The sequence below is a fragment of the Dasypus novemcinctus genome, chromosome 21, assembly GCF_030445035.2.
Source record: "Dasypus novemcinctus isolate mDasNov1 chromosome 21, mDasNov1.1.hap2, whole genome shotgun sequence".
Taxonomy (NCBI): Eukaryota; Metazoa; Chordata; class Mammalia; order Cingulata; family Dasypodidae; genus Dasypus; species Dasypus novemcinctus.
In genome coordinates this window covers 1,446,740-1,474,062 of record NC_080693.1, presented here as the reverse complement: position 1 = coordinate 1,474,062, position 27,323 = coordinate 1,446,740, and the positions used below count along the sequence as shown (strand labels likewise).

At 38.1% G+C, this 27,323-nt stretch overlaps 1 pseudogene; it reads left to right on the top strand.

Annotated features, from left to right (window-relative positions):
• Positions 1–11,068: 11,068 nt before the first annotated feature.
• Positions 11,069–22,709, top strand: LOC105745505 (gigaxonin pseudogene; annotated as a pseudogene).
• Positions 22,710–27,323: the final 4,614 nt, after the last annotated feature.

Genomic DNA, 27,323 nt, shown 5'->3' with positions numbered 1-27,323 from the left:
GACTACAATCTTCTTAAAGTGTTTTAGTAACAATTTTTAAAAAAACAGCAAATTTATACAGCAAGTTAGTTGTAAATGTATTTTCAAAACAATTTTCTTTTGAAAATCTTCTTTCCTTCAATTTCCATAATTTCTAGGGAGAATTTTCCAGGGTCTTCATTTATTTTTAATTAATTAATTTATTTATTTCTCTCCCCTTCCCCCTCCACCCCAGTTGTCTGTTCTCTGTGTCTATTTGCTGCATCTTCTTTTGTTCGCTTCTGTTGTTGTCAGTGGCATGGGAATCTGTTTCTTTTTGTTGCATCAACTCTCTGTGTGTGTGGCACCATTCCTGGGCAGGCTGCACTTTCTTTCATGCTGGGCGGCTCTCCTTATGGGGTGCACTCCTTGCTCGTGGGGCTCCCCTATGCGGGGACACCCCTGTGTGGCAGGGCACTCCTTGTGCGCATCAGCACTGTACATGGGCCAGATCCACATGGGTCAAGGAGGCCCGGGGTTTGAACCACAGACTTCCCATGTGGTAGATGGATGCCCTAACCACTGGGCCAAGTCTGCTGCCCAGGGTCTTCATTTTGAAGATCATCGCACTAGGTAGATGCCTGTTGAGGTTGGGGGGTGTCCTCACATGCTACCATGTCATCTCTCACAAGGGGAGAGTCCTCACTGGGGCAGGAGCTGCTGCTGGCTGAACAAGAAAGGGGAAGCCCCAGCCAACTCCTGGTGGCTGCTCCATCTTCCCCGGGCACTCCCAATAACTGATTTTGATGTGTACTGAAATAATTTGAGATTTTGAAATATTGTGCTGTAATGATTTTGAACATGGAAAGAACATGTCTTTTTGAGTCAGAGGGTTGAGTGTGGTAGTTTGGAGTTCTTTTATTAATCCCAAAAAGAGAATATTACGCTTTTGAAAGAATCCAGTCATGTAGGTGTGGGGTCTTTTCTTTGGACTACCATTAGTTAAGTTTGTGTCACATTGAGTCTCTGACATCTTACTGGAGTTGATACAAACAGAGAAAGAGAGAGACAGAGACAGAGGAAAAAGAAACCACCATATTAATTCTACTATGAGAGAGAGAGAGGACTGCAGGAAAACAGAATCCCCAAAGGCTGGCAGAGGGAGGTCCCAAAGTCTAGAGGCAGGAGAACACAGAAGCATGGAAAGAAGCTCCCTAGCAATTGGGCCCACAGAGCAGTTCAATTTTATTTTAGAAAAAAAATTTGCAATATTCTGGCCATAGGTAGTCCAAAAAAGGATGATGTTTTAATTTGCCAGCACTTCAGTAACAAAGCATCACTAACTGGTTGACTTAATCAACAGAATTTATTTGGAGGGTGGAGTCTCAGATGAAGGTGTCAGCAGGATCATGCATTCTCTAAAAACTGTAGGCTTCTGTTGGGAAAGTCTAAGGTCATGTATACTATTAGAAGGAAAGCTAAGGACTGTCACATGATACTGTATATGATAGTAAAACCTCATGTAAACCATGAATATGAGTGATATTGCATATATAAAACAGTTTTCACAAAATATAAATACAGGTATACAGAAGAGAAGGAAAAAGAATAGCAGCTATGTATGGCAGAGGAAGCACAGGAATATTGAGAGGTGATGATTTTTTTCTTTTTCTTTTTATTATTGGAATAATATAAGTGCTCTAAGAATGGTAGTTGTGATGAATGCACAAATATGAGTTTACACCAAATCCCATCGATTGAACACCTTGCATGGATTTATGCTTCATTAATATGTATCAATAAAATTGATTTGTTAAAACAATCATGTGGTAGAAGAAACTCTCTTAAACCTTACACCAAAAGCATGAGCAACAAAAGAAAAATAGATAAATGTGACCTCTTCAAAGTAAAATATTTTTCTTCAAAAGACTTCATCAGGAAAGTAAAAATCCAGCCTGCTCAATGGCAGAATGTATTTGGAAATCACATATCTGATAAGGGTTTGATATCATGCTATATAAAGAGTTCATGCAACTCAAATTTTAAAATACAAGCAACCTGATTGATAAATGGGCAAAAGATGTAAATAGACATTTCTCAAAAAAGAAATATAAATGGCCAAAAAGCATATGAAAATTGTTCAATATCACTAGCTACTAGAGAAATGCAGATCAAAACTACAATGTGATACCATTTCACATCTTACAGAATGGTCCTAGTTTAAAGAATGGAGACTTTCAGGAAGATGGCAGATTAGAAAGACACATGACTTTCTCTTCTCCCAGAAAAATAACTAAAGTACTGGCAGAAATGGCCTGGAAAAAAATCTTCTAGGGTTTAGGACACCAGAGAATGACTGGACACTGCCCAGAGGAAAGAGGGTCAAAGGAAAAGAATCACAATGGCAAAACTGTGAGTCAAAAGCTGCAGCTGCAAATGCTATCACCTTCCCCCATGCTACAGACACTTTTGAATTCTCAGGCCTTGGGGATTGCAGCTAAAGACAAAGGGGGCCTCTGGGATATGCCTCCCCAGGAAAAGGGAGAGAAAGAAGTACAGCTTAAGGCTGACTCAATTTTTGATCCACAGATTTGGTCTGTTGTGTGCCATGACTTTCCAGACCAAGTGGGGCCACCATAGTTTACCTTGATAACCAGCAAGGTTATAAAGAGATACAACCTTCCTAATATCCCTCTCTACTGACCAGGACTAACTGTTGAGGATGCAGAGGGGGATGGAATTACTTCCTACCCAGGAAAGGGGGGAGGCTGCCAGTAAAGGTTAAAGAACTGCCTCTGAGGAAGTTGAATTATGAGGCTCTTAGACTCCAGCCAGGAACCTCTGCCACTTTGATCTGGTTCTTGTTGCAGAAAACACCCTCTGACCAGGCATTGAATGGAGAGTCCTGCCAATGAGCATCATCTGCTGGTAGAACAAAGAAGTACACAAAAGAAAATAAAATGTAAATAATAGAGGCTTTTTCTGGCCTTTACGTTTCTCCTCATCAAGACCCTAGGAAGTGGATCAACCATCAATTATTGGATCTAAGGCCCAGATTTGAGCAACTGATCAGGAGAATCCTAAAGACCCAGAACAGGTTGAACTAAGAATTAAAGAACAGCAGTAACACAAAGTCTCCTGCCACTAAAACCATGTGAATAAGAGAGAAATAGAGCATCTGAGTAAACTCACCATCCTGATGGTGATATCAGCAAAAAATATTAAGCCCTACTAAGAAAGTGTAAAAAGTGGCCCAAGAAAAGGAATATGTCAAAGCCACAGAAGAGATGTAGGATTTAAGGCAACTAATAAATGAGATGCACACAAATTCCCAAAATCAAATTAATGAGTTGAAAGGTAATATGGCTAAAGAGACAAAGAACATTAACATAAGAAGACACTGGAAAAGCACAAATAAGACTTTGAAAACCTGAATAAAAAAGTGAGAGAACTCATGGGAATGAAAGACACAAAAGATGTGGTAAAAAACACATTATAGGCATACAACAAGGACCTAAAAGTGACAGAAAAAAGAGTAAGTTATTCAGAAGACAGAACAGCTGAAATTGAAGAAAGTAAACAACAAAGAGAGAAAATAATGAAAAAAGGAGAGCAGGTATACAGGGAGTTGAATGATGGCACAAAATACAACATATGTGTCAGGAGTTCCAGAATAGAAGGTAAGGGAAAATAGGCAGAAAGAGTATTTGAGTAAATTATAGCTGAAAATTTCCCAAATCTTATGAAAGAAATGAACTTAAATGAAAATGAAGTGCAATATGTCCCAACCAGAATAAATGTTTATAGACATATTCAAGGACATATATTATGCAGAATGCCAAACATCAAGGATGAAGACAGAAATCTGAGGGCAGCAAGTAAAAGCAAACCATCACATACATGGGATATCCAGTAAGATGTAGTGTGGATTTCTCATCAGAAACCATGTTGGCAAGAAGGCAGCGGATGATAAAATTAGGATACTTAAAGAAAAAAATTGCCAGCCAAGAATTCTTTATCCAGCAAAATTGTCTGTCAAATATGAAGGTGACTTTAAAACATTCACAAATAAACAGAAACTGAGAAAATTGTAAAAAAGAGTCCAACATTGCAGAAAATGTTAAAGGAAGTCTTACAACCTGAAAGTAAAAGACAGAAGAGAGAGGCTTGAAAGTGACTATAGAAGAAAAAATAGCAGAAAGGGTAATCAAATGAGTAAAGACACAAACAAAAACAAGACATGACATGAAAACCAAAAAATAAAATGATGGATGTAAATAATGTACTTACTTTTTTTTTAAATTGATTTTGTAAAAATATTACATTAAAAAAAATATGAGGTCCCATTCAACCCCACCACCCCCACACCACCACTCCTCCCCCCAGCAGCAACACTCACTCCCATTATCATGACACATCCATTGCATTTGGTAAGTACATCTCTGGGCATCTCTGCACCTCATGGTCAATGGGCCACATCATGGCCCATACTCTCCCACATTCCATCCAGTGGGCCCTGGGAGGATTTACAATGTCTGGTGATTGCCCCTGAAGCACCATCCAGTTCAACTCTAAGTCCCAAAGGCGCCTCCACATCTCATCTCTTCCTGCCATTCCCCATACCCATCAGCCACCATGTCCACTTTTCCCACTCCAATGCCACCTTTTCTCTGTGGACCTTGGATTGGTTGTGTCCGTTGCACCTCTATGTCAAGAGGAGGCTCAGATTCCACATGGATACTGGATGTAATGCAGGTTGACAGAATAGATTTTTAAAAAACTCATCCAAGTGCTGTTTATGAGGCAGGGCAAGATGTCATCTGAGTGAGTGCATTTCATAATCTCTCCTGCAAAGAAGTGGCTAAGTAGAGTTGTAATCTTGCCAGAGTGGGCTGTTTCAGGGGTTTGCAAGGAAGGAGGTGTATGGATGTCAATTTGGAGAGACTGTGACAGAAGTAGTGCATGCTAAAGGTAGAATTGCCATTTACTAGCACAGAGGTTGGAAGTTGTGGGGAGGTGGGACCCTTTCCCTTAGGGCTGGCAGCTGCAATGTTCCCTGAAAACTGTTGGTTGTGTGGTAACATCCCCAAGTCCCGAGATCCTCAGATGCATGGTCCCCAGGTCCGTGTCCACTACATACCCTGAGTCTGCAATATCTTGGACTTCCCTTTCTCGAATCCAGCACTCCCAGAGGTCCAGGATTACCCTAGCCCTCTGGGTGTGGACTGACTCTGTGAGTGGGAGGGATTTGGTGGGATGTGCAGAGGACCCAAATGAGTGTGGGTTGAATTTTCTGGTCCCAACCATTGTTTTTTTTTTTTTTTTTTGCACTTGGAGGAGCATATCAGCTGTCTGGGGGAGAGCCTGGGAAGAAAAGAGTGGCAAATCTGCTGAGAAAGCCCAATTTACCTAAACACCCTTGGATAGGAAATTTGGTCTGGGAGAAGATGGAGTCAGAAAATCAACCAGCACTCCTGTAACACACCTAAGGGAGAGGGACTGTAGGAGGTGCTTTCTAAGTTTCCAATATCATACTTGGGGTTCCTGGTGAAGTGTAGGTGCTGTCTCTCTGGAAATTAAGAGTCATTGTTTACTGTGCTGAGCTGTTTCACCAAGGACCCACTTGAATCTCCTACCAGACCCCTCATGCAGATTTCCTGCTGCCCTGGGAGAGAGGAAAGTGAGGAAGGGAGAAAGGGGGAATGTCAGATTCCTAAGCATTTTATTTAACTGCAAAGATGATCCCTTGCTTGAAACTTTGTCTGGTATTTCATTGGTTTGTCTTCTTGTTTCTCCTTCCTCTTTATCCACCCAAGACCCTTTCCTCCCTCTTTTTTCTCTTTTTCTTTTCCTTGCTTGCTTTCCCATCCTTTTGTCCCCTTATTTTTCTTTCCTTCTTTCTCTTCTTTTTAATTTAAAAAAAAATTTTTTTATATTGGGTGCTGTGGGGAGCCCTTCACATTTGCTGTATTTCCTCATCCTACATTTCCCCTTTTCTGTGTGCATTGATTTTGGCCACCAACATTATCTCCTCTACTTTACATCTTTCTATCCTCCATCATTTATTGTTTCTCTTACATTCCACCTTTCTTTTTTGGCCCCAATTTTTCTGACTTTTTATTTCTAATACCTTTGTTCTGTTTTCTGTCTTATATTCACTTTTCATATCATTGTCCTTTCTTTTCTCTTTCCTTCTCTCCTAAACACATTGGCCTTTTAATCCCTATATTCAGTTTACTGTCTCATTATAGACACTCTACTTTTCTTACTGTTGTAACTCTACAGAGCTCACATGAGTCTAATACCCATTCTCCTAGATCTCACATGATTACTCTGTTAATATTTACTGTCAATATTACTGTTATTCATTTTCTTTTCTTACTCCTTTTGCTTTCTCTAGCCCTGATATTTTCCTTCAAGTGAACTTAGCCAACAACAGAGGAAGAGAATAAGAAGAACAAAGTGACAAGAGGAGCCTTAACATGCATGCAAAAACAACTAATTAAACCCCAAAGTAGACAAAGAAGCTAAGCAACTGATTAAACCCATCAAGATAAAATGATGACCAGACGGCAACAAAAAACTACAAACCAAACCAATAATCAGGAAAACATGCCCCAATCCAATGAACAAACTAAACACCAGGAAGAGGAGCAGAACATCGAACAAGTAATTAAAGCTTTCAAAACATATATTAGGGACCAATTTGATGAAATGAAGACAGAGACTAAGAATGTGAAGAAAACACTTGGAAAGAATACAGAAGAAATTGCAATCATACACAAAACGATAACGGATATGATGTTGATGAACAACACAATTCAAGAAATAAAAAATATACTCTCAACAAATAACAGCAGACTTGAAGAGGCAGAGGAAAGAATTAATGAAGTGGAAGACAGTATATCTGAAATCAAACTGATAGTAGAACTGATCGATAAAAAGATAGAAAAAAATCCAGCAGAGACTTAGGGACCTGAATGACAGTGCAAAATGCACAGACATATGCATTATAGGCATCCCAAAAGGTGAACAGAAGAGAAAGGGGTGTTGGAGGAAATAATGGCTGAAAACTTCCCAAACCTATTGAGGGAGATGGATGTACATGTCCAGGGAGCATAATGCACCCCAAACGGCATAAATCCCAACAGGTCTGCCCCAAGACATATACTTGTCAAATTATCTAATGCTGAAGAGAAAGGATAAATACTAAATGCAGCAAAAGAAAAGAGAACCATCACATACAAAGGAGGCTCCATAAGATTAAGTGCTGATTTCTCATCTGAAACCATGGAGGAAAGAAGGCAGTGGTATGACATAGTCAAGGTACTAAAAGAAAAAAAATTTGAAACAAGAATACTCTATCCAGCAAAGTTAGCATTCAAAAATCATAGAGAGTTCAAAATATTCACAGATAAACAGAAACTATGGGGGAAGCAGACTTGGACCAATGGATAGGGCATTTGCCTATCACATAGGGGGTCTATGGTTCAAACCCTGGGCCTTCTTGGCCCGTGTGGATCTTGCCCATTGCAGTGCTGATGTGCACAAGGAGTGCCATGCCACGCAGGGGTGTCCCCTGCATAGGGGAGCCCCACATGCAAACCCCACAAGGAAAGTCATCCAGTGCGAAAGAATGTGCAGTCTGCCCAGAATGGCACTGCACACATGGAGAGCTGACACAGCAAGATGATGCAACAAATAAGAAATACAAATTCCTGGTGCCGCTGTTAAAGATAGAAGTGGTCACAGAAGAAAAACACACAGCAAATGGACACAGAGAGCAGACAATGGCAGGGGGGAGATAAATAAAAAATAAATATTAAAAAAAAAACAGAAACTAAGAGAGTATGCCAATAAGAATATGCTCTTCAAAAAATACTAAAGGGAGTTGTGCAGGAAGAAAGAAAAAAACAAGAGAGACAGGGTTGGATGACAGTGTAAGAGCAACAAAAGAGACAAAAAGAAGAAAAAGTCAAACAAAATATGACAAACACAAATCCAAATAAAATATGGTTAATAAAAGTAGTTCCTTGAAATTAATAACAATGTCAGTGGATTAAACTCACCTGTCAAGAGACTCAGCCTGAAAGATTGGATAAGGAAATGTGACCCATCTATATGCAGTCTACAAGAAACACATTCATCTTAGACCCAAGGATTCAGGGAGGTTGAGTGTGAATGGCTGGAAAACAATCTTACAAGTAAACAATAACCAAGAAAAGGCAGGAGTAGCTATAATAATATCAGACAAATAGACTTTAATTGTAAAACAATTGTGAGAGACAAAGATAGACATTACATATTAGTGAAAGGGATAATCTTTCAAAAAGAATGAACAATTATAAACATTTAGGCTCCCAACAAGGGTGCCTCCAAATATGTGAGGCAAACACTGGGAAAACTAAGTGAAGGAATAGATGTCTCTACAATTATAGTGGGGGACCATCAATTTTAGACAGAACATCTCAAAAGAGAATCAATAAAGAAACAAGGACTTTGAACAATATATTAGAGGAGTTGGACCCAATAGACATATACAGAACATTACACCCAAATAATATATATTTTTATTTCTGCTCTCTATATAAATATATATATAGAAGGATATACATTCTTCTCAAGTGTCCATGGATCATTCTCCAAGACAGACCACATGCTGGGCCACAGAAAAAGTCTCAATGAATTCAGAAAGATTGAAATCATAAAAAGTAATTTCTCTGACTACAGTGGAATGAAGCTGGAAATCTGCAAGGGCCAGAGACTGAAATTTGGCAACAAGATGTGGAAGTTAAACAACACACTCTTAGAAAATCTGTGGGTCAAGGAGGAAATTTCAGAAGAATTTAATAACTACCTTGAAATTAATGAAAATGATAAGACAACTTATCAAAAAATATGGGAAACAGAAAAACCAGTACTGAGAGGGAAATTTATAGCCATAAATTCATACATCAGAAAAGAGGAAAGAGCTAAAATTGAAGACCTAACTGCAGACTTGGAGGAATTAGTTACAAAATAACAAGCTAAACCCAAAGGAAGAAGAAAGAAAGAAAGAAAAAAGATGAGAGCAGAAGTAAATGAAATAGAAAATAAGAAAGAACTTGAAAAAATAAAATGAGGAGCTGGTTCTTTGAGAAGATCGATAAATTGACAAACCATTAGCTAGAGTAACAAAGAAAAAGAGCAAGAAGATGCAACTAAGCAAAATAAGAAATGAGAAAGGAGATATCACTGACACCACAGAAATAAAGACTATCATAAGTGGATATTTTTAAAAACTATATTCAAACAAGAAGGAAAATTTAGAAGAAATGGACAAATTTTACAAACACATAAGCAACCTACATTGATGAAAAAAGAAATTGATGATCTCAAGAAACCAAGCACAAGTAAAGAGATAGAATCAGTCATTAAAACCTCCCAACCAAGAAGAGCCCTGGGCCAGACAGATTCACAGGTGAATTGTACCAAACATTCCAGAAAGAACTAACACTAGTCTTGCTTCAGCTCTTCCAGAAAATTGAAACAGAAGGAACAGTGCCTAACTCATTCTATAATGCCAACATTATTCTAGTACCAAAGCCAAACAAAGACACCACAAGAAAGGAAAATTCAGACTCTCTCTAATGAACCTAGACACGGAATTCCTCAAAAAAGTACTTGCTAATCATATTCAACAGTACATTAAACAAATTATACACCATGACTAAGTGGCATTCATTTCTGGTGTGCAAGGATGGTTCAACATAAGAAAATCAATGAATGTAACACCATATAAGCAGACTGAAGGGAAAAAAATCACATGATCATATCTATAGATACAGAAAAAGCATTTGACAAAATACAGTTCTTGATAAAAGCACTGCAAAAAATTGGAATAGAAGGAAACTTTCTGAACACGATAAAGTGTATGTATGAAAAAATTCACAGCTAACAAAATTTATAATAGTGAAATCCTAAAAGTTTTCCCTCTAAGGTCTGGAACAAGACAAGGATGCTCAATATCACCTCTTCTATTTAGCGTAGTCTTAGAAGTACTTGCTCAAGCATTGAGGTACGGACCAAACATAAAAGGCATCAGTACAAACACATGTAGTAACATGGATGAATCTTGAGAACCTTATGCTAAGTGAAGCAACCCAGACATTGAAGGACAAATACTACATGAACTCTCTGATATGAAATAAGTAAACCAAGCTGTCTCAGAGAGCTAGAGGCTGGATGATAGACTTAAAGGAAGTTGGGTAGTAGAGGAAGGTTGCGAGCTGACACCGACATGGGTGAAATCTATGATAAGCTGGGGGCAAGTATTTGTACAGTGAAGGGATAAAACGGGAGCATAGGGATACCTTGAGGTAGGGCTTTGTGGGTTTGAAAGGGGCTAGGGATGGGAGGAAGGGTCAGATGGCCCAAGAAATTGGGGAGATTGTTGGGGGTCATTTGAACATAGGAGATAGTCAGGAATGTGACTAAATTATAATGTAGAGAAAACTCTCTAAAAATATAATAAGGATTGTTACCTGTTTAAGATGCTTAAGTGGGGGCATCTGACACAGGGCAGGCTTCTAGGGAGTGTGTGAGTGCTCATTTTGTCAGAGTGTGTTATATCATTGGGTGGAGACCCATACAATGAGAGTGAAGGTATACACATCCTGGGGAGGACTGATGTTCTCAAACAGAGGGAATTGTATCTCTCAAGAGAATTGGTGGCTCCCAATGGGTTAGGGCAGTCGAGTATGTCATGCCCTCAACATTGTTGCAAGTATTTCTGAATATGGTTCCTCAAGTAATGAAGATTGATTGTCACTGTGGGCCCTGAGGGGAGGGATAAAGAGATATTGAATAGATGGAATCAGTGTAACTGTGGGACAATGCAAGTGTTCCACAAGATCATACAATGATGGATATAGGGCATGTTAAATTACACCAAAAATGTATTTAAGTCTATAGGCTAAAATGTAAACCATAACGCAAAACATAAGATAACTAAAATTTTAGAAAATTGTATAGTCTAAAATATAAACCATAATGTAAACCCAAATGGAACCATGTTTGAAAGCTATTGTTTTAATATCTGTACATCAGCTATAGCAAATATAATATGAACATGTATAAAGATCATTGCCGGGGAATGGACAAAGTGTTTGATGTTGGGTATGTGGGAGTACTGTATATTATATATGTGAATTACTGTGATCTAAAACTTTTATGAAGACAAACTTAATAAGTAGAAAAAAAGAAAAGGAAGGGATGTAGACACTGAGGAAGAAATGGACGAAATTGCCTTGCCACTGTACATACAGGGCAACACCCATAGCAGTGATGAAAGGCAAAACATCAGAAACAAAGCTTTTTCATTTTTTCATTTTCTGATACCCCAATTTATTTTTTCTTTATTTAAATTTTCTAAATTACTATGTGTTCTATATCTAACCTTTAAACCCATCACTATATTCCATCTTACTATTAATGGAACCTGACAATATATTAGGTTTCATTTTTGAAGAAGTTTCAGGTCACATAGTGGTTCCACTATGGCAGGGGAGGAACACTGGTGTGGGGTGTTATTGATAGGGCACACATTGCTGGGAGGGAGTTCTCCAGGGCACGTAAACAGAGGGCATATAAATGGTTGGGTATTTTCATAGTAGTTTCAGTTAAAAATGACAACTGAGGGAGTGCTGAGTTCCTAGCCAGGTGAGCTCTATCACATTCCCCAATGGAACAGCAACAATCCCCCAAGTACAATGGCAAAGACCAATAAAGATGGATGATTCAACAATGAGTCCTTGATACTGATGGATATGATTATGAGCCTGTGAGCCTGAAATATGAAGTAGGCCTAGAGCTGCAGGTGCCTAAGAGTTAACTCCTGAAAGCCTCCATGTTGCTCAAATGTGGTCACTCTCTAAGCCAAACTCAGCATGTAAATGCATTACCTTCCCCCCAGCATGGGACCTGACTCCTGAGTATGAGCCTCCCTGGCACCAAGGGATTACTACCAAGCACCAGCTGATGATGTAACTAGAAAAAGACCTTGAATAAAAGGGTGAACTCAAACCAGCAGAATATCTCAGCCTACATGTATTATCAGGTGTTAAACACTGCTTTATGACTTTGGATAAAAAGGGGAAATGGAAAAGGCAAAAGAGTTTATATGGCTATGAGTCTCCAAAAAAGAGTCAGGAGGTCATTAGAGGGGTAATGCTTATGCACACATCAGCAGCATCCCAGAGACAGCCAAAGTAGATAGAAGCCCAGGTACTGATTCTCCTGAGGGCTACAGAGACCCACAGGTTCCACAGTCATGGCAGATGGCTCTGGATTTCAGTACCATGCCAGTTGGTCCTACTTTGGAGTTTGTGTTCCTGAGTGTGATGGAGTGGGACTCAGATATGACCTTTCTACACGTGCCTCTTCTGTTACTTTTACTGGACCTGTGGTTGGCACTGGGGTTGGTGTATACTCAGGAGATCTGAATCCCTGGACAGTCCATGAGACAGCCAGGCCCTGAGCCTCAGAAAACTTGCAACTCATACCCTCTGGTTTATTGGACTTACCCTGGCCAGCTAACAGGGAGGTGAAGAAGGTTAACCACCACACCAGGGATCCAAGAGTGCCTACAACTGCAAGCAGGAGATTTGCATGCATCATCCATGTGGAATCTAAGTCCCCTCTTGATATAGAGGGGGAGTGGTCATAACCATCCCAGGATCCACAGGCTGGAGGAATAGAGTATGGATTAGAGTGTAGTTACTGGTATTCTACTATAGAACTATTGTAACCAGTAATGGAAGAAACTGTAGCATTGATCTGGAGAAAGTGGCCATGGTAATTGCTGAGGGCAGGGAGAGGGGAGAAGAGATGAGATGTGGGGGCATTTTGGGACTTGGAGTTGTCCTAAATGGTATTGAAGGGACAGATGATGGACATTACATATCCTGCCATAACCCACACTGATTGGACTGGGGGAGAGTGTAAACTATAATCCATGTGGTGCAGCAGTGCTGCAAAATGTATTCACTAAATGCAATGAATGTGCCACAATGATGAAAGAGGTTGTTAATATGGGAGCAGTGGAATGAGGGGTGTGGGGAGTATATGGGGACCTCATATTCTTTGAATGTAACATTTTTAAAAAGTGAAGGAAAAAAAAGAAAGAAGAAAAGGACAGAAACTTCAGGACATAAAATAGTGATTAACAAAATCAGAGTTAGAATTTAGAACATAAAATAATGCAAAAATTAAATCCCCTACCCTCTCTCTTCTGGGAAATTACAAGATTCCTCTGGACAAGTTGGAGGTTTTGGATATTTGTTAAAGAATTTTACAATCATAAGACTGGAGTCCTTGAGCACAAGTTAATCTTTTCTTGGTTTTTGGCTTCCAAATATTAAAATTATTGGTTTTGAGTTATAAAACATCAGATGCATCTAGGAGAGTAATTATAATCTGAAAGAAACATTTTGGAATAAAATTATGGTAATTTCTTTTCTAAAAAAACAAAAAAAAAAACCCCACAAATACTGTTTGCAAGATACCTTAAACCTAGTGATAAAAACCAGCTGAAAGTGAAAGGCTGGAAAATGATACTGCACACAAATTGTAACCAATGTAAGCACAAGTAGCTACACTAATATCAGAGAAAACAGACTTTAAATGCAAAAAAGTTATGAGATACAGAAGGACATTGTATATTAATAAAAAGGTAAATCCACCAGGAAGAAATTACAGTCATGCATATCTATGCACCTAGCCAGGGTACCCGAAAATACTTGAGGCAAACTCTGGCTAAATTGAAGGGAGAAATAGATATCTAAAATAACAGTTGGAGACATCAACACTTCACGCACATCATTAAATGAGCTTCATCTAACATATACAGAACATTGCACCCAAACTCAGTGGATCATACATTATTCTCAAGTGCTTGTGCATCTTACTCCAAGATAGACCACATGATAGAGCACAATTCAGCTCACAATAAAAATAAAAAGATTGAAATTACACAAAGCACCTTCTCAGATCATAAAGGAGGGAAACTGGACATCATCATAAATAGGAAAAAGTTAAATTTGCAAATGAACAGAGGCTAAACAACAAACTCCTAAATAATCAGTGGGTCAGAGAAGAATTTGCAAGTGAAATTGGTAAAAACATTGAAATGAATGAAAATTAGAACACAGTTTATTAAAACTTATGGTGAAGGCACTCTTGAGAGGGAAATTTATAACCCTAAACACTTATATTATAAAAGAAGAGCTAAAATCAAAGATCTAACTGAACAACTGGAGTAACTGGGAAAAAGAAGAGCAAATCTCTCCCAAAGGAAGCAGAAAGAAAGAAATAATAAAGATTAGAGCGGAGGTAAATGAAATTGAGAACAAAATAGAGAAAATCAACAAAACCAAAAGCTGCTTCTTCAAGAAGATCAATGAAGTTGACAAATCCCTAGCTAGCTAAACTAACAAAAAAGGGAGAAGATGGAAATAAATAAAATCAGCTATGAAAGGTTAAAGTTATGACTGACACCACAAAATAAAAAGGGTCATAAGAGGACATTGTGAGATACTGTATGCCAACAAATTAGACAGTCTGGATGAAATGGACAAATTCCTAGAAATGCACATTCAACCTACATTGACACTACAAGAAATACAAGAACTTAACAAACCAATCACATTTAAAAATATTGAATCTGTCATCAAAAATATCCCACCAAGGGAATGTCCAGGACCACTTGGATTCACAGGTGAATTTTGAGAAGAATTAACACTAATCCTGTTTAAACTCCTTCAAAAACTTGAAGAAGAGAGCTAACATCTCCCTAATACCAAAGCCAGATAAAGCCACTACAGAAAAAAAAAGAAAGAAAATTACAGACCAATCTCTCTAATGAACATAGATGCAAAATTCTCAACAATATATTTCCAACTAAAATCCCATTGCATATCAAAAGACTTATGCATCGTAATCAAGTGGGATTTATTCCTTTATGCAAGGGTGATTAAACATAAGAAAATCAATCAACATAATATACCACATTAACAAATCGAAGAAAAAAAAACATGTAATCATCTCAATTCATGCAGAAAATACATTTGATAACATCCAGCATCTTTCTTGATGAAAACACTTCAAAAGATAGCAATAGAAGGAAAATTCCTCAATATGGTAAAAGCAATGTAGAAAAACCCACAGCCAACATTGTACTCAATGGGAGTAGGTTGGAAGCTTTCCCTCTAATATTGGGCACAAGAGAAGGATGCCCACCCACTGTCATCACTGTTATTCAACATTGTGCTAGAAGTTCTAGCTGGAGCAATTAGACAAGAAAAAAAGGAATCCAAATACGAAAAGAGGAAGTAAAATTCTCACTATTTTCAAATGACATGATCCTATATTTAGAAAACTCTGAAATGTCTATGACAAAGCTCCTTGAGCTACTGAACGAATGTAGCAAAGTGGCAGTATACAAGATCAACATACAAAAAATCAGTAATTTTTTTTTTAATTTAGCATTGCATGATCTGAGGAGGAAACCAGGGAAAAAATTTCATTTGCATAGCAACAAAAGACTCAAATACTTAGGAATAAACTTAATCAAGGAAGTACAGGGCCTATATGCAGAAAACTACAAAACAATGCTAAAAGAAATCATTAAAGACCTAAACAAGTTGGTGCACATTCCATGCTCATGGATTGGAAGACTAAATATTGTGAAGATGTCATTCCTACCCACACTGATTTATCGATTCAATTTAATACCAATCAAAATTCTACCAGAGTACATTACAGAAATAGAAAAGGAAAATACCAAATATATCTGGAAGGGAAAGTGCACCTGAATAGCCAAAAACATTCTAAAAAAGAAAAATGATGTGGGAGGAATTTCACCACTTGACCTTGAAACATATTATAAAACTACAGTATTAAAAACAGCATGATAATGGCAAGACTGACACATCAATCAGTGAAATAATTGAGAGTCCAGAAATAAATCCTTACTGCAACAGCCTACTGTTTTTGGACAAATCTACCAAGTCGATGTTGATGGGACAAAACAGTGTCTTCAACAAAAGGTGTTGGGAGAACTGGATATCCATAACCAAAAGAATAAGAGGACACTTATCTCAATCCTTTTACAAGAATCAACTCAAAATGGATCAAATGCCTAAATACAAAAGCCAGGACCATAAAACTGCTAGAAGAAAATAAAGATAAACATCTTGAGGTAGGTGGTGTTTTCTTGGACCTTATACCCAAAGCACATGAAACAAAAGAAAAAAATGAGTAAATGAGACCTCCTCAAAATTAAACACATTTCCATCTCACAGGACTTTTTCCAAAAGGTGAAAGGGCAGCCAAACTAATGGGAGAAAATATTTGGAAATCACATGTCTGATAAGGGTATAATATCCTTGATATATAAAGAGATGCTACAACTCAACAATAAAAAGACTAAGGACCAAATTTTTGAAATGGGTAAAAGCTCTGAATAGACATTTGTCCAGAGAAGAAATACAAATGGCAAAGAAACACATGAAATAATGTTCACCTTCACTAGCCATTATGGAAATTTAAATCAAAACTATGAGATATCATTTCACACCTATCAGAATGGTGACTATTAAAATGACAGAGAACAGCAAGCATTGGAGAGGATGTGGAGAGATAGTAACACTCATTCAGTGTTGTTGGGAATATAGAATGGTACAGCTGCTGTGGAGGACTATTTGGCAGTTCCTAATGAAGTAAAATGTATATTTGCCATGTGATCCAGCAATACAAGTACTGGATATAGAACCAGAAGAACTGAGAGCAGTGACATAAACAGACATCTGCATACTAACGTTCTTTGTGGTGTTATTCACAATTGCCAAAAGTTGGAAACAACCAGGAGTCCATCAATGGATGAATGGATAAAATACACACAATGGAATGTTACACAGCTATAAGTAGAAATGAGATCATGAAGCATATGACAACATTTATGGACCTGGAAGACTTTATGTTGAATGAAGCAAGACCGACACAAGGACAGATTGCACTATGAACTAAATATATTGGTTAATCTCATGGAGTTCCTAAATTGAGTATGGGTTGCCAGAAACTATACTGAATTCAGAGAATGGAAAACTGAGGGTTAACTTGTGCAGAATTGGTAAAAAGAATGTGTGTTATTCATTGGAGATGAAAAGTTGAAAGCCCAACATCATGTTTGTAACTAGGCATTCAACAAAATCCAGAATCTTTTCTTGATAGATATCACTACTATTATGTCGGTATGAAAGTGGTTCAACAGCAAAGTCTAAGGACATGTATATTACTAAAGGAAAGCTAAAAAAAAAAATGGCAGGGACCACATAGCATAGTAAAACCACATATGAAATATGAATATGGGTAAAATTGCATATATAAGATGTCTTTCTTTGATGCTGAGTAAATTTATGTTAATACTGCAAAATGTTAATATCAGACAAAAACATTATGCTAAGTGGAAAAAGCAGACACAAAGTGCTACATATTGTATGATTCCATGTATATAAAATGTAAATATAAATCAATTTATAAAGATGAACTTAGATTACTTTTTATGTAGAGTTGGGGAAGGAATGCTAAGTAGTGTAGAGTTTTTATTTTTGAAATAATGAAATTATTCCCGAATTTTTGCGGTGATGAATGCAAAACATTGTAATTATAAAATATTACACTTTGGATAGATCATATGATGTATGGATATATCTCAATAAAACCATGTAATAAATGAGGGAAAAGCTGTGCAAGAATAGTGAGAAATGGCAGCTATGTACAGCACGCAAAACATGAACAGATAGGTGAAGAATCGTCTGGTTTGTTTGTCTGTTTTTTGTTCATTATTATTATTATTGAAATAAAGTAAATGTTTTAATAATGATTGAAATGATGAAATGATGAAAATTATGTGATTATACCAAATACCATTGATTGTGCATTTTGGATGAATTGCATGTTTAATTAATTTGTATCAATAAAAATTGACTTATTAAAGTTACAGAAAGGTGGAGAAACAGCAACACTCCTTCGCTGTTGGTGGGAACGTAGAATGGCTTAGCATCTGTGGAAGACAGTTTGGCAGTACCTCTTACTGCTGTATGATCCAGCAATTCTGTTACTAGGAATATATTGAGAGGAACTGAAAGCAAGGAGAAATGAACTGACATTTGCCCAACAGTGTTCATAGCAATATTATTCACAATTGCTAAAACTTGGAATCAACCCAAGTGTTCATCAGTGGATAAAGGGACAAATAAAATGTGCTAAATATATATACAAAGGCATACTATTCAGCTGTTAGAAGAAATGAAATCAGGATGCATATGACAACATGGATGAACTGAAATGATATGTTACGTGAAATAAGTCAGATAGAAAAGGTCAAATATTGTATAGTGTCACTATAGGAACTTAAATACTGTGAGTAAACACACGGGTAAACTCAAGAGTATATTTTACTAGGAAATTTCATGTGACTTGAGAATGTGAGCTGATGATTAACATTATAAATAAGGTTAATTGTAAAAGTTTTGAAATGAATTTAGTTGAGAATAACAAAATGCTGTGAGCATAACTAACACTGCTGATTTCTAAAAGTGATTGTTGCTGAAAGGGGTAGTCTGTGGGTGTAAATGTGAATTGAAAGGAAACTGCAGAATAATCTAGAGAATGCATAAATGGCTTTGGTGGTGGATGAAGATTGTGGTTGACAGTAAAAATATAAGAATGCTCATCTTTTTCCTTTTGGAGTCATGAAAATAATCACAACTCGGTGATGAAAATGAGAGCCACTGAGGGTACACCTTGAATGGATTGTATAAAACATGGGGTTGTACAACACAGGGAATGCAATGGTGGAAAGTGGACTATGGTTAACAGAAGAAAAATCAGAACATTCTCTCATGGGCAAAAACAAATATATAATAATATAGGGTATTAATAGTTGGGTGGGTTGGGGGACTACACAACAAATGTAAGATATGGGCTATAGTTAGTAGTAATATTTTGATGATGATCTTTCATAGATTGTATCAAATAATTCACAATGCAAAATGTTGGTGATTGGGAGATATATGGGAACCTTGTATGATCATAGACATGTTCGTTGTAAATTCATAACTTTTAATATATACATATTGTTTATGTTATGTTCATGCATGAATGATATACTCCAATAAAATTTTATTTTAAAAACAACAGAGAGGGGTTCCGCGCCGTAGGCGAGCGGGATCTGCCGGCCGAGGAGGGGGCGCCGCAGGCAGAGGGCAGTGGCGGCGGCGCCCTGGCCGAGGGCAGCGCCGTGTCGGACCCTCTGCACGCCGCGCGCCTGCTGCGAGCGCTCAGCTCTTTGCGTGAGGAGTCCCGCTTCTGCGACGCGCACCTGGTCCTCGACGGGGAGGAGATCCCGGTGCAGAAGAACATCTTGGCGGCGGCCAGCCCGTACATCAGGACAAAGTTAAACTATAATCCTCCAAAAGATGATGGATCAACTTATAAGATTGAACTTGAAGGGATATCGGTAATGGTTATGAGAGAGATCCTGGATTACATCTTCAGTGGGCAGATCAGACTAAATGAAGATACAATCCAAGATGTTGTACAGGCAGCAGATCTGCTACTGCTAACAGATCTTAAGACTCTGTGCTGTGAGTTTTTGGAAGGCTGTATTGCTGCCGAGAACTGCATTGGGATCCGTGACTTTGCACTGCATTACTGCCTCCATCACGTACATTACCTTGCTACGGAATACCTGGAAACTCATTTCCGAGATGTCAGCAGTACAGAAGAATTCCTAGAACTGAATCCTCAAAAGCTTAAAGAAGTGATTTCTCTTGAGAAATTAAATGTTGGCAATGAAAGATATGTATTCGAGGCAGTAATTCGATGGATAGCACATGATTCAGAAATAAGAAAGGTCCACATGAAGGATGTTATGTCAGCACTGTGGGTCTCCGGGTTAGACTCCAACTATTTACGGGAACAGATGCTGAATGAACCATTAGTACGAGAAATTGTCAAAGAGTGCAGCAATATACCACTCAGCCAACCACAGCAAGGAGAGGCAATGCTAGCAAATTTCAAACCCCGGGGTTATTCTGAGTGTATTGTAACTGTTGGTGGAGAAGAAAGAGTTTCACGGAAACCAACAGCGGCGATGCGATGTATGTGCCCTCTTTACGATCCTAACAGGCAGCTTTGGATTGAACTGGCCCCTTTAAGCAAGCCAAAAATTAACCACGGGGTTCTCTCAGCAGAAGGATTTTTGTTTGTATTTGGAGGCCAAGATGAAAATAAGCAGACACTGAACTCAGGAGAAAAGTATGACCCAGATTTAAATACATGGACTACATTGCCGCCAATGCATGAGGCAAGACATAACTTTGGAATTGTGGAGATAGATGGAATGCTCTACATTTTAGGAGGAGAGGATGGTGAAAAGGAACTAATATCCATGGAATGTTATGATATTTATTCTAAAACCTGGACAAAGCAACCTGATTTGACCATGGTTAGGAAGATTGGCTGTTATGCAGCTATGAAAAAAAAAATCTATGCCATGGGTGGTGGGTCGTATGGAAAGCTTTTTGAGTCTGTGGAATGTTATGATCCGAGGACCCAGCAATGGACTGCTATTTGCCCACTGAAAGAGAGAAGATTTGGAGCTGTAGCTTGTGGAGTTGCCATGGAGCTCTATGTGTTTGGGGGAGTCAGAAGTCGTGAAGACATCCAGGGTAGTGAGATGGTCACTTGCAAGTCTGAATTCTACCATGACGAGTTTAAAAGGAGGCACTGGAAACGAAACCGGGGCCTCCCATGTGGGAAGCAGGTGCTCAACTGTTGGAGCCACATTTGCTCCCCATCCATATATCTTTTAAGAAAAAGTTTAAACTCATTTTCGCATGTATAGCCTTTTGTAATATTGCCTTTATTTTTTCTGCTCCTTTCCAAAGCAGATGTTTCACTTGAGGAAGTGAAAGGGGAAACCGCCTTTCCCCCCAAACATGTCATGATTATCTGAACTCTGTTCTTTTGTGTCATTCCTCACCTAAAATTTCCCTTCTTTCTTTTTATCTAGTTAATTTGAACTCTACCAAAACTCGGCTTAATTAACACTACTTATCAGACTCATGTATCCCAGTCTGATTTAGAAACCTTACTCTATGACCTCATAGCACCCTGTGCATGTCTTTCTCTTGGGTTGTAATTGTTAACTATAAACTCCTTCAGATGAATCCAGTGCAGGTTTCAGGTCCCACACTGATCAGTGTTCAGCCTGGGATCACCACCTTGAAGGTCAACCCAGAAAGAGCTTGCAGTCTTCAAATGTCCCCCAGTTATTAGAAGAGATTCCCAGGGATACAAATCAGAAGAGCCTGAATCCTTGAAATTGAGTCTCTCTGAGAAGTCTTACTAAGCATGGCTTTAGATCTCAGAACCTCCTTTTGACGTGACTCATCCAGGAGTGATCGTCCTGGGTCAGACCATCTAGAGTTTGAACTCACCCAAGAACCTGATGTCCAGAGGAAAGAGGGGAACTCAAAGTTTCAGGGCCCTCAGCTTATATCAAACCAACAATGACTCATTTGCAAAGCAGGAACTAAGAAGACTTCGTAAGTTATTTCACTTGTGGCTGTAGCCATAAAAACACAGCAAGGAAGAAATTATTTCTCAATTGGTCCTGGAATAGCTTATGATGAATGGATACTGCAGGAAGAGGTCCACTTTGAGAGAGAAATGGGATTCAAGTGAAAGAAACCTGGAGAAACTCATGGAAGAGCTGACTGATCATTTCATGAAGTCACCTGATTTTGTCCATGTCCACATGCAGGAACAGGAAGCCCTCTTCTCTGAGAATATGCCCTTATGGAATAAATGCCAGCAGGAACCCCAAGAGGAGAGAGCATGAGGACACTCTTCCAAGGTCCCCAACATAGTCCCCTTCAAGCAGGACATGGAGATGACTATAGAGATGGCAGCAACATTTCTGTGAAATGCAATCAAATAAATGTCAGTATTACCAGGTGAGGCAATAAAGTACCTTCCCTGGTTATTATTCAGGAAGGTGATGGCCTTAAGCCTAAAGAGGGGAGTGGTTCTTGGAAGAACCTGCATAAATCCAGAAGAGCAGAGCTCGGCTCCCCCACATCCCAAGAAGGATCCTAGGATAATCCTCTTCTCAAGATGTCCCTGTGGAGGTGGAAGCACAGTTTCTCAGCAGGACAGATCAAGCCAGCCCTAAGCCTGTCCTTACCAACTATAGCAATGATGGAACTTCCAGGTGTGAGATAAACCAAGAAAGAGTCCATAGTCCCCCAGAATCATATAGGTGTGAGAACTGTCCCTGGATCTTTAGGTATCCCTCTCAGCTAGACACCCACCAGAGAAGACATGAGTGAGAGACCATTTGTTTTGCACCAAGTGTCACTAAGGTTTCTTCTAGACATCAGACCTCTATGTGCACCAGAAGATTCACATGGCAGGGAAGCCTTTTAGGTGCAGTCGTGTGAAAGATCCTTCAGCCAACTTACGTGAATATAGTAACTTGCTAGCTCATGAGAGAATCCATTTTGGAGATAAGCCCTATGTGTGTTCCCTTTGCAAAGAAAGCTACTGCCATCATCCACGTACCACCAACACGTGCGGACCCACCAGAAAATCTCAAAAGTGATTCTGCCACACCAGAAGCTTCCCCAGCTACTGTCCCCGCATAAGATACATCTTAAAATTATCCAGTATCCCAAATATTTCCTGAAAAATAATTATTTTAGTAGGGAAATCATAGACAGATTAGTTACTTGGGTAGAAATACGTTGTCCTCTGCCCTCCTTTATTATGTGATACCCTTATTCAAAGATTAAATTCAGATAGAAAAAGGAAAACAAAAACAACTCCTTCAGGCAAGGTCCAACTTGGTCAACTTGTATCCTGGTTTTCAGCATCATACCTCGCCAGGGTTAAACACTTAATAAAATGTTGATTAAATGAAGTATGATGTGGGAGGTTCTGAAAGCATCTGATCATCTGTTCTGTCCTATAGAGTACTTGATATCCCTCCAAACTACCTCCCAAAAACACACATTTTATTGTTATAACCGCTAAATAGTATCTTTATTGCATTGATTTGTTTGAATCCTACAGGAAAATTGCCAAGCTAGTCTTGATAAATAGTATTTCAGTCATGTTACCAGAAGGGGGTGCTATAATGTAATGTTTAACTTTATATTATTTTCAATGGGGCAAACAATAAGGAGTTTCCAAGATTTTAGAAAAACATATAAATGTTACTTGACTTTTAATGTATTATGGAATTAAGTTTGTTTGTTTTTTTCCCCAATTATAGGGTTAGAGCTATCTTAGGAAAAATTGCTAGAGCAATTTAGTGGATGCTTGCTATGGTGAGGACAGAATTTCAGTCTTTCTTCATCTCTCTTTCCTTAATTTAAATAGCATTGGAAGGCCTGACTGCCCAAGGTATGAAGTAGTATATTAATGTCCTGCCAAATGAGTCTTGAGATATACTGCCCAATTTCATTAACAGTGGTTAATTTGTTTGGTTTCTGATAAAATGTTTATATAAACCTTTTTCATTGTGACTGAATTATTGTTTAGACAGTATAGGCTAGGGAGCTTGAACTTCTCTTGCTGAAGGGATCATTCATTTATATTTTTACCATTTTCTTTCCCAATTTTGATGAGTAATATGTAAATCTGGCTGTAAAGATTCTCAGTCTGCCTTTTATGTGCCATAGATTGTTTAGGACCTTTTATATTTCTATTGAGTTATTTCACATTTGTAGTTGATAGACTTTAAATATAAGTGTATTACTGTTCTAAGTTCATAACTATTAAAAGTAAGACTATTGTGCCATCCTTGTTATTTAAAAGCACTTCCAAATAAAATTCATGTATCTTTAGTTTCCTTATTTCTAACCTCTCCAGTGTTGGTTTATAAGTTAATTTCTCTTGTCAATTAAATATATAGCATTCTTGCTTGTTTAGCTGACACTAAACATACATTACAGTGCTTCTAAGTGCCATGTATCGACTCATTTAATCTTCAGAACAACCCTAAGAGGGACAAGTAGGAGCAGTATTCCTATTTTACACCGGAGGAAAGCACAGCACAGAGCGGTTAAAAAATGCGGCAAGGGGAGGATACGCAGGTAGCTGCTGGACGAGCCCGCGTGTGAATGTAGGCAGTCGGGCTCCAGAATCCAACTTTTCAACTACCGTGCTGTATTTCCCTAACAGGTTTTCCCATGTCTGTCTGTAGGGAAAAAACATTGAAGTAACTCATAGATCGGATATTTCCAAGAATATTTACATACTATGGAAACTGTTGCCAGATGAGCAATCTGTGTTAGATTGGAGACCATTTCAATTGTTTTCAAGTAATCTCGTCTTTCCTGTCTTTGTTCCCTATTTTTAGGTGAAAACTTTCCTGGAAAAATGCCATATCTTATTATTTTCTCTGTTTCTGACTAAAAACAAAACTTAGAAGGAAAGTAAAGAAATTGCCATAAATTATTACTCAGTGCTAATAAAATCTTTCAGCTTGACTATGTCTATTTGTTCTGAGTTCCTCTTCCTCTCACCCTCGCAGTTATCCACACTCAGAAGGGGTCACCCTTAACTCCCTCTTGTATTTCACATTTCATCAGTTGCCAAGTCTGTCTTTTTTCAAAAAAAAAACTCTGTAAAAGTATTTCACCTTCATTTCTCTGCTCTTCCCCTAATGTAGACACCCCTTCATATGTGTAATTTCATGAGCCTTCTATCCTTAGTCTTCTCTAATACTTTTTACTTGCTTCTGCTTTTGAAGGATTAATCTGGCAAAACATTGACTATTTCACTCTCCTACTCAGAATTCTTCACTGTTTTCCCATTGCTTTCCAAATTCAGATAATAGTCTTTCTCCTTATACTCAGAGTCCTCTATAATTTGAAGTCAAGAAAAATTTTTTTAGCTTTTTTATTCCTTCTTTTCATATGTCCTGTACTCCAACTCACTTCTTTTAACCATCCTGTGTTTTACTGCCCTTTGTATATTCAGCCCAGAACCCTCCCCATTTTTATTATATATGTAAATCATGTTAACTGTTCTTTGGTGTCAAGAGCTGTCTTTCTCATCTTTTGAGCCCCGAAGTATGCTTAACGTAGACTTTTACAGGTGTTTGTTAATGGCATGGACGAGTGCTTACAGAACTTGAAAGTCATAGGCGAGGTTAGTCTACAATTCCTGCTCTCAATTGAACTTGAGTGCTACATAGAATAATAACCTTTGGTGTATTTTAACTCTCTCACCTTTTGTAGGTTTTTCCTTAAAAATAAAATGTGAACAAGTACAAAAAATAAAAAAATAAAAAATAAAAAATAAAAACAACAGAACATCCCTATAATATAATAGTACTTGGCAATAAAAAGGAATAAACTATTAATAAATATAAAAACTTAGGTGACTCTTTTTTTTTAAAGATTTATTTTATTTATTTCGGTCCTCTTCCCCCCCCCCCCCCCCCCATTGTCTTCTCTCTGTGTGCATTCACTGTGTCTTCTTCTGCATCCACTTGCATTATCTGCTGGCCTGGAAAATTGTGTCTCTTTTTTGTTGCATCATCTTGCTGTGTCAGCTCTCCATGTGTGCAGCACCACTCCTGGGCAGGCTGCACTTTTTTCATGTAGGTGGCTGTCTTTATGGGGTGCACTCCTTGCACGTGGGGCACCCCTATGCGGGGGCACCCCTGCATGACAGGGTACTCCTTTCGTGGGGCAGCACTGTGCATAGGCCAGCTTACCACATGGGTCAGGAGGCCCTGGGTATTGAATCCTGGACCCTCCTTATGGTAGATGGACACTCTATCAGTTGAGCCAAGTCCACTTCCCTTAGGTGACTCTTAAAGGCAATATTTTGAGTGCAGAAACCTTTAAACTATCAAAAGGTCACATACAGTATGATCTTATTTATATGACCTTCTTGTAATGACAAAACTATAGTTATGGAGAAGAGCACACCCTTTGCCAGGGGTTTGGAGATTAGTATGATTCTAAAGGAGTAGCAAGGGGGAATATTTGCAAAGTATTCTACCTACTAATTGTGGTGGTGGTTACAAGCATCTATACATGTATTAAAATTTATAGAACGTACAGTCAAAAAGGAGTCTTTTATTGTAATTTAATTTTAGGTTGTTAATTAAAATTTTTAAAAAGAAAATTGGGGAAAATTAAATGAGCTATATTCATTATCATTTCTGCATGTAAGTTTTTTCAATAGTACTTTGAATATTTAAATGATAAAATTTTATTACTAAAACCATGGATTAAAGCCTTAACAATCCTTTGCAGGGTAGAAGAAGTCAGAAAGAAAAGCCCCACGTGTCAAAATATGAATGGATAAAAATTTTAATGAATTTGACTGATCATTAAATTTTTAAAATAAGTAAATATAAAGTTATGACTTTTGATAGTCTAGTGTAATAACTGCATTAGGAAATGATCCAACCTCTTTAGACGAGGCTTAGATAACTCTTTCCTAAGAAAGATGTTCTTTTTTATTTTGATGATTGACTGACTCTCATGAACAGGCTTAACTGCCAGGCAGTTCACGAAGAAGGGATCTCTTTTTCATATACCCAGTTTCCTCTGTCTCATTACTCTGTGATTTCCAGGGTTGTTGATCTTGAACATATGGGCGATGATGGAAAAAAATTACAAAGCATGGCTTTCACCTGACTAAGGTGAAAAAGAATGTAGAGGTCAATCACACCCACCTTCCTTATATGATTATCACTCAGATCGTTTATCAGTCACTAAAATTTTATTAGCCTGAAAATGATCCTATTGCTCCACTTAGCTACCTGGGTTGCTGGAAAATGTATCCTCTAGCCTGGAGGTAATGTGTGCAGACGATTTTGGATTGGAGGTGCCCAGCACACTTCAAAAAGAAAAGGAGAAAAACATACGGATAATTAGTAATTTACCAAACATCAGATGAAAATTCAGAGTTGGAGAATATTTCTAAGAAGTGTGATGATGTGCAATACTTCAGTGTAAATATATATACTTTAAGGATACTTAATTTTTATAATATGACATTTTATGTGTAACATTAATAAAAAAAGAAGAGACAATATATGCTGTGCCTAGCACAGCTAGTTGCCTTCCTAAGAATTGTCTCAAGTTAAAGCAATGCTTCTAGGCCTTCCTAGAAGGAGTGGGTGAGGGTGGATGCAGCCAATTAATTCAACTTTTTTGAATATAGTGTAAGTGGAATTCTTTTCGAGCTAATTTCAGGAAAAGTTCTTACAAGGAGCTCACGTAGGCACACAT